The 8,423-nt window shown below is 36.4% G+C and overlaps 1 long non-coding RNA gene across 1 annotated transcript; it reads right to left on the minus strand.

The window, feature by feature from the left end:
• Nucleotides 1-594: 594 nt before the first annotated feature.
• Nucleotides 595-4,813, minus strand: LOC122354516. The gene is made up of 3 exons (XR_006252117.1): nucleotides 4,773-4,813; nucleotides 878-949; nucleotides 595-690 (listed from the first exon to the last, which is right to left on the minus strand). It is a non-coding gene; the product is annotated as an uncharacterized LOC122354516 (long non-coding RNA).
• Nucleotides 4,814-8,423: the final 3,610 nt, after the last annotated feature.

An 8,423-nucleotide genomic window follows, 5' to 3' on the forward strand; every position in this document is an offset into this window, starting at 1 on the left:
GAGTTCATGTTTTATATTTTCATACGCTATAGATTACAAAAAAAGAGAGAAAACTTTCATGCTTTCTGAACCGTCTTGGAAAAGCTTTTGATGAGCTTTTCTGAGCGTTAAATGACCAGAAACCTTTGGACTCGCTGTAGATTTATGTCTATATAGATTATGCCTGATCTGCAAATCAGGAATAATGAACACAAATTGCAATGGGTCCAAGTCAAAAATTATGATTTTAATATCCACAGCTACAACTATAAACAGTGTCATGTTTTCACTTTATGTGAAAGAATACGAAATTTTATAAATGCAATGCTGATAAAAATTGGTCTTCAGGTTTCTTCTGAATGTAGCTAGTAATATCAAAACACGCAGATTTAGTAAGTCTTATCAATATTGCTTCTTTTGCATTTTTAATTACCATTTTCAGAGTTGCCTTTAAGGATGTGTATTAAACAATACGATACATATCTGACAAATTTCGATGATCTGTATAGACCTAAATTATAATATAATATAATATATTATAGTTCATGTCACTGGTAACGTTGTATCATGTTCCTCTCTCCTACCGATGGCCTCTTGCTTTTCAGGAAGCTCTTACGGTTTCTAAATCATCAAAGGCGACTGATGTGTGATGTTTTTGCTTCATGACAAGCCTGAGTTCCTAAAAGAGCTTTAAGCTCATTGGCTAAAATCCTAAAAGCATAGGGGTGGAGTGGAAGAGGATGGAGGAAGACAAAACATTACTCCTCACTGAGCAGGGAATTCACTAAGATTCACACTTACTTGCACGCACTGTCTGCATTGCTTTAGTATCTGTTCTTGTATTTGGAATTCACACATAGGCACATAAAACACCATTTTAACAGCATTGTTTCCTTACAAGTTGGTGCTAGGTTGCAGAAGATCTGGTATCCTATCACAGCGTATCACTCCGCCACTTCGACCTTCACACCTGAATCAAAAATGTACACAAAATGAATCTAATTTATGTAGATTAAATTATATGAATGAATGTATTTACAAAAGTAGAGTTTATTTGTTTTAATGATTGTAATGATGACACTTAGGTTCCATTTCCATGAATGGCTGACAAATGTGAATAATTATACACTAGTCAAATCCCAGTAAGTTTAGTCAATAAAACTCACAATGTAGGGATATTCAGTGCCTGATTTAACTACAAGTGGGTGGTTAGTGAATAAGCAATGAAATAGCACTTGTGAAAGCATTGCAACTGTTTGGTGAGTGTGTGTGTGTGTGTGTGTTTGTTTAACAGCTTTTTAGATATGATCATGACATGTTGGAGCCAAGCTCCTGTGTGTGTGTGTGTAGTTACACAAGGCATCGTGTTCTCTCTGCCTGTGCAGGCACATTTCTCTCTGTGAGGTACTTGGCATCCACCCTTTACTAGCATATGCCGAATTGATGGGTTGGTAGAAACACACACACAAGACGCACACACAAGAGCTAAAGGCTGTGTAAATGGGTTTACACCATCGGCTGGTAAATATAGAATTAATAGAACTGATTCTGTCTCATGATGAGAAGGCTAGAGTTCACAGCTTGTTTGTTTTTATCTTTGTCAACTTCCTCACACACAGTGGCTCATTTATTTTTAAACCTTGCAAGGAGAGGAAATGTCACATAAGATGGAGTTTTAACAGTGCAGTCATGTGTTGATGCCCAGGGAGAGAAGGAAAGAAAGTCAAAACGAAGGCAGAAGAAGAAATAAAAAAATAAAAACTGCAATATGAAACACACACACACACACACACACACACTCTCAAAACTACCCACGCACACATCGCATGCAAGATACGCCACTAGATTACTCATTCAGTCAAATAACACATCCGAGCGCGCGCTCAAAGCACTTCACCACCCACAAATGAACTAATCACCTATGCTGAAAACCATGAATTTACCACCATAAATTAACATAAAAATTACATAAAACATGCAAACTACTACAATGACACAGAGAAGAGCTGATGAACAGTCAAGCTCTCTTGGTACTGTGTGGATGTCAAATAACAGAAATCAATATTATTAGTTGCTCTTCATGTCTGGAGTTTTAATATATAAGCACTAATATATACTGTACATACATACACACACACACACACACACACACACATATATATATATATATATATATATATATATATATATATATATATATACATGAAAATATGTTGCCTTCTTTATGCCTTTAAAATATCGCTATGTTATAATTTTATAGAGCCCATCTGATATAGGCATTATCCAATTTTTGGAGTTCAGACTCATACTAAGTAGTCAAGTTCTGACACTGACTCACCAGCAGGCCTTTTATAGTGATGCCATGTGCACTTGGGATCTTTTTTCTTTTACCAATTAAGGACATAAATTAATGACCCTATGAAGCACATTCTTGATCAATGACTTATGAAAGCAAATCCTGTATTGTGCTACGGTGGAGTGAGCTGATGTGGGAATATGATGCTCACAGATGGTTAACTAATGAGAATCAAGTGGCCAGTTCGACAAATTCTCATCAGAAAAGGTCGTTTTTTTTCTTCTTTTTTTTTTTACAGAATTCATGTCTTGCTCTATCTGTTTGAGCAATGAAGCCATCCAGAAGGTTTTATTTGGACTTTCTTCCATTCACAATGGAAATTTTGCTGTCATATGCTGGCAGCACTCAGTGAATGACCTCCTTGAACTGTTTCCACTCAGAGTAGAATTCAGAAGGATAAACAGGTTATGTTTTCTTAAAAGTCAAAACAGATTCAGTTTTGACATTTAAAGATATGAGAGCATTTCCATTCAACCATAATGCGTTACCACAAACACTGTGGTAAATGATTCAGTGTGTGCAAACTCAAAAGCTCGGTTTTACTCAAATAGCTTACAAAAATAAATTACATAGACTTGCTTGAGAGTTAAATGTGATTTCATTGATTTCTATTTTATAATAAATACTTTACTTTTACAAAGTACACTATTGTTTAAAGGTTTTGGGTTGTACTTTTTTTTTTTGTTTTTTTTAATTATTTTATTATTTCTATTTTAATATCTTACACTCACCAGGGCTGTACTTATTTGATCCAACATACAGTAATATTGCTGTAAAATTATTACAATTTAAAATAAATGTTTTGTATCTTAATATATTTTAATAGGCTTATATTTCATAGTTTTCATAGGCTATATCTTTGTGTCGCTGTTAGCGTTAGCACGCTTAGCCCCCCTTCTGCTGCATAGAGAGCTGTGAACACTCATTGTGGGAATCAATTTGAATTGCTCGGAAACCGGTTTGAAAACAGTAATTATACTCGCTTTTTCATTGGGTTTACATTAGCGCGCGTAATTTACACAATTGACCTGTAAAAGGCTCATTTATTGCATTGCACGGGACGATTCCATCAAGTAAACCATATGAGACAAGCAAGACACTGATATCAGTCATCTAATCATGATTTTACAGTGTACAGCAGTAGCTGATAAGCTCTGCAAATTAAGTTTAATAAGCAAATTAAAATCCCTGTGCTCTTGCCCGATTCTCAATCCACCCTGATGTTTTTGTGCCAATAAAGCAGCTGGTTCACACAACATCCATATCACAGACTCCTAGGGCTTGACTCCATTTAGTTATCGTTTTTGTACCGTCTCATTTAGCCGTATATTACTGAGATGAACAGTGAATACACAGAGCTAAGCTTCAAAGCACAAGGTTTTTTTTTTCCCGTCTCCTCCCCCACGCTAGCGCTGCTTTGGCAGCCTCCGGGAGCTCGCAGCGATAATACATCATCTATATTTTAAAACTGCCGATGGAGAAAAGGCGGGGGAACCTCCATCTTAAGGTACAGCAGGCTTCTCGCTGACCCAAATTCCTCTCATAGTTCCCAAAAGCTGCAAAGAAGGAAGATGAAACAGTGTGTCTGCTAGGAACCAACCCGGCAAAACACAGGTTTTTTGATATGTCTGCATTTATGTTAGCCTCCTTAGTGGGTTTTAGCCCTATTCGTCTCTACAGAGAGATCAAGCTTCATCCTGGAAATAAATCAGTGTGAGTGACTGATAGCTAGCTCAGGCAATTTAATCTATTAGCGCCGAAGCTTTGAGTTACCAAACACTTACTGGAAAAGGCCTTTTGCGGAGTTCTTTGCGTTCTTGTGGAAATACAAATAAATCGGTGTTTTCCAAGAGAAATACACATTTGGCTTTCATATACAAATAAAAAGCTTTTTAAAAAAAGTGTCAGTTCGAAAAAATTTTATTCAGATGTGTGGGGTTTAATTGTACATCATTAAAAAGCAAACCAACTACACCATCCATGAAAAGATTATTTGTATTTCATATTCTGCTATTCTGCATGACATCTAAATTATGTGTTTCGATGGCAAGATTATCAATGCCAAAGCCCTCATAATTACAATTTGTAAACTCAGAATGTTCTGAGAGTGACTGCTGCCAGGTTCATTTCGGTGCTACTTAGGACATGGAAAACGAATGAGTTAACATAAATCTCATAAAGCTATTAATAAAATGTCTCGGAAGTACGGTAATTACGATATATTATTAATGATACTAATATATCAGTAAATGTGTTAACAGATTTTAACTATATTTGATAAATAAAAGCGTTACGTTTTAAACTGGTATACTTATGTATAAACATATGCATACGCACACGACAATTTGTTTCTGGCCAATATCTTTACTTAATCTTTCACTCTAGACTTAAAGGGTTAGTTCACCCAAAAATAAAAATTAGCCTGTGTTTTACTCACCCTCAAGGCATCCTAGGTGTATTTGACTTTCTTCTTTCAGGTGAATCTGATGGAAGTTAAATAAAAACTATCCTAGCTCATCCAAGCTTTAGAATGAGAGTAGGAGGGTGATTTTGTTTAAAAAATGTAAAAAAACAAAACGTGCAGATCCATAATAAAACACGCCTCACACAGGAGCCTCTTGTAGCCAAAACATGGGCTGACGTTTACAGTATAGTTTCCATGCAAAATAACTGATGTACAAACTTAAGATAAACCTAAAATGTACTGTTATATGTAAAGTACACAGTTAAGTACACTTTTAGAAACTAAAAGTCCACAGAAATATTTATACAAGTATACTACTACAAATATGCTACTATGCAAGTAGTACTATACTACAATACTAATATTGTACATTGATGTTAGCATAAATAAAATGAACAAAGTATACTTGACAAACTTTTTTTTTTTTTTTTTCGGGTTTTCAGATATTGGTTTATTGGCTTTCTGTGACCTGAATTTGTTTCTAATTTTATCCCCCCCCCCTTATTAATAATTATCCACCTGAAAATTGGTTCGCTACACCTCACATCCAGATATATGGCCAGCCGCAATGCTTTTCCCCATCATTTGATCATCATTTGTTGAATTACCGCTGCTATGATCGATAGAAAACATACACGCCTTGGATTACGGGTGGTTTCCCAAATAAGAAGCGGGTTTTTGAGCTCCTAATGTTTTTACATCCACCACTCTAACCACCTCCACCTCTTCCCCAGCCATTTCCTTCAGCAATATTACGCTCTGTTTTCTGAGTAACCATGTACGATATAGATCTTCACTGGCGGGCTTCAATGGGAGTATTGTCTTGAAGGGGGGGGAAGGAAAATAGACTTATCAGCACATTTTCCTGCAACAGAGCACAAAGTCTATCAAGTCAGACAGTAACAGCAGCCCACATTCCCAGTTACTCTGTTGGAAAAACAAGTCTACGATATCTTTCCGGACCACTGGAAGGTGGGAACACAGAACCGTGGTTAATCAGATGAGAGCAAGCGCTCAGAATCAAAATATTTGGGGTGAAATCTAATGAAGATCAGCGAGCGCTGCTTATTTTTGGTCTCACAATGAGGCGTCTTGCAGAAATAGAGGACAAAATGTCTTGGTGCGAAGTGAGAGTGAAAGTGTAAATTAGATTCAAAGCAAAGGGAAGAGAAAATGTGACTGCAATGGTAAAACGGTGAAAACAAATTAGTCAGATTTGTGGTGCTATGCTGAGACAGGCAGAATTGCCTTAGTGCATATCCGCTTGTGTTTTTTGGTGCACTTAGACACAAGCGTTTGGCCAGGCTCATCATACTAAGTGCTTTGGCAAAGCGACACACGCCGCTGTCACCCTGCTGGAAGTGTGTGTGTGTGTAATGGAGGCTGACTCACCAGTGAGGAGAGGAAACACACGCCTCTCATCCTTGACCTTGAGATTGTGAAGAAGTCTGAGACTCGCATACACACACTTTTTAAGGCGGCAGAAATCCGTAGGGAAGTCACCTTCTTTTAGTTCCTGCTAAGGGTTGTCAGGCTGCCTGCTGACAGCCTCTTTCTAAAGGCCCGGTGCGAGGAATTGATTCCTGATGGGTCTTATCACTTTTGTTGAATTAGATTTGGAGACCAAACCATCAATATGTGCAAGACTTTCTCTTTTACTCTTCATTCTTTACATTTTTTCTGAGAGATTTGCTTTCTTTTAAATACCCATCTGCAGCACAATAACCTGAAATGATATGTCGCTGCTTAATATTGTATATGTATTCACCTGTGATCTAGGAGGTACAGTATATATATATATATATATATATATATATATATATATATATATATATATATATCGTTTAGTCACTTTGACTGAGTGATAAGGAAACTAATGTAAAGCAGAGAGAGTCTGGTTGACCGACTTCACATTATTAAATGCTTATTCATCAGTAAATAAAACAAACAAATGGTATTTAAATGTATTTTTCGTTATTTTGATTGGACTTCACAATGCACCATTATTTATTAAACTGACTTTTTTAAGTTGTTGTAGACATTCACTTTTTAGACATACTTTTTTACAAAGTATTCCAGTCTACTCAAGTATTTCAGAGCTCCATGGTTGCTAATCCCTTTGTATTTATCAATATTTTAACATGCTTCTTAAAGACAGAACTCCTGGAATAGAATAAGATATTGTATAGAAGTGATTATAAGAAACACCTTTTATTATTGAAAGAAATAGGCTCATTCTCCAGCTCCAGTTCATAAGTTGAGTTTTACTGTTTTGGTATACAAAACCCATCGGGAAATGAAAAGTTGAGATTTTCTAGGCCAATATGCTACGGCCGTGGTACGGCAGCAAGCTTCATGGATTATTACGCCAGAATGAGAGTATAGTTCCTATTCATATTGGCCTAAAAATTTGTTTTTCATTTTTCATCTACCTTATACACGATGTAACTACAGAAGGGTCAAGTTTTAAATAGGAAAATTATAGAAACTCTTGAATTTATTGAACGGGATGCTACCTGTCTGATCAGATTTAATGATCTGTCCTAAGCTATGCTAAAAGTGCTATCGCCAGAACTGCTGAATGAATTCAAAAACGGTAAAAACTCAACTTATTAGCTCTGGGGGAGTTCATCTATTTTCAAAAAGAGTACAGTGTTCCTTTGAACAACTTGTGTGATATTCTTTCTTTTATAGAAATTAGGGATGTAATGATGAAGGTAACTTGAGAATCTTTAGAAATGCTTAGAGTACATTTTCTTTCATTTTGCCTCTGTATTATACCTATTACTGTAGTGTTTTTTTTTATATGCAGCACTGGTTTGTTTGCAGCGGTATCCAAGAAAATGCTCTATTTCCACTGTTCCATAAGTGCCATCTGAAAGAGCTCGTAGGCAAAGCCTTAGTTTGTTTATATGAAGAGATTTATTTGTATTATTTATTTGTTTAATTGATTTTGGATTTTTTGAAACTTCAGTTTAGTTTTGATATTTGACATTAACATGAAATGTTAAACAGGATACCTTAACTCTTAAAAAAAAGTAACACAATCGTGTCGCGTAATCGTGAATCATATTGCAGCGTGAGTCAATTGTAACACACCTTTTTTTTTGGCCCGTTGAAAATGAATAACTGCTTGGTTACATATTTTGTCTTCTACAGAAAAAGTTTGGAATAGCAGGAGGGTGAGAAATTTTTTTTGGGTGAACCATGCCTTCAGAGTCTAGCTAAAATAATCCAAAGCACTTTATTCCATTTTATAACAAGACTGATAGTGTGGGCTACCGTGCCACATTTGTATTCTTTCTCCCCCTCTCGTGACTCATGTTTCTTCTCAGGCATTACTGGAACATAAATGCATGCACGCAGACAGCCCACAGAAAGCGTGGGTGTGCTGCCAGACCTGGATGGAGGACGGGTTAGAACATCTCTTCAAATTTGCCTGAATCTGCAGCGAGACCCTGAGCAGAAGATATGAGGCACCTCAGAGTGGGAGGACTGTTTCCTCTGCAACTTTACTCACTAACTCATATTCATTGAGACACAGCTGGACAGGAGGGTTTTCCTCTTTTAAAGAAACTCACTGGAATTAAAGGAATAGTCCACTCAAAATTGACAATTCTTTTC

The sequence above is a fragment of the Puntigrus tetrazona genome, chromosome 11, assembly GCF_018831695.1.
Source record: "Puntigrus tetrazona isolate hp1 chromosome 11, ASM1883169v1, whole genome shotgun sequence".
In the NCBI taxonomy this organism is placed as follows: domain Eukaryota; kingdom Metazoa; phylum Chordata; class Actinopteri; order Cypriniformes; family Cyprinidae; genus Puntigrus; species Puntigrus tetrazona.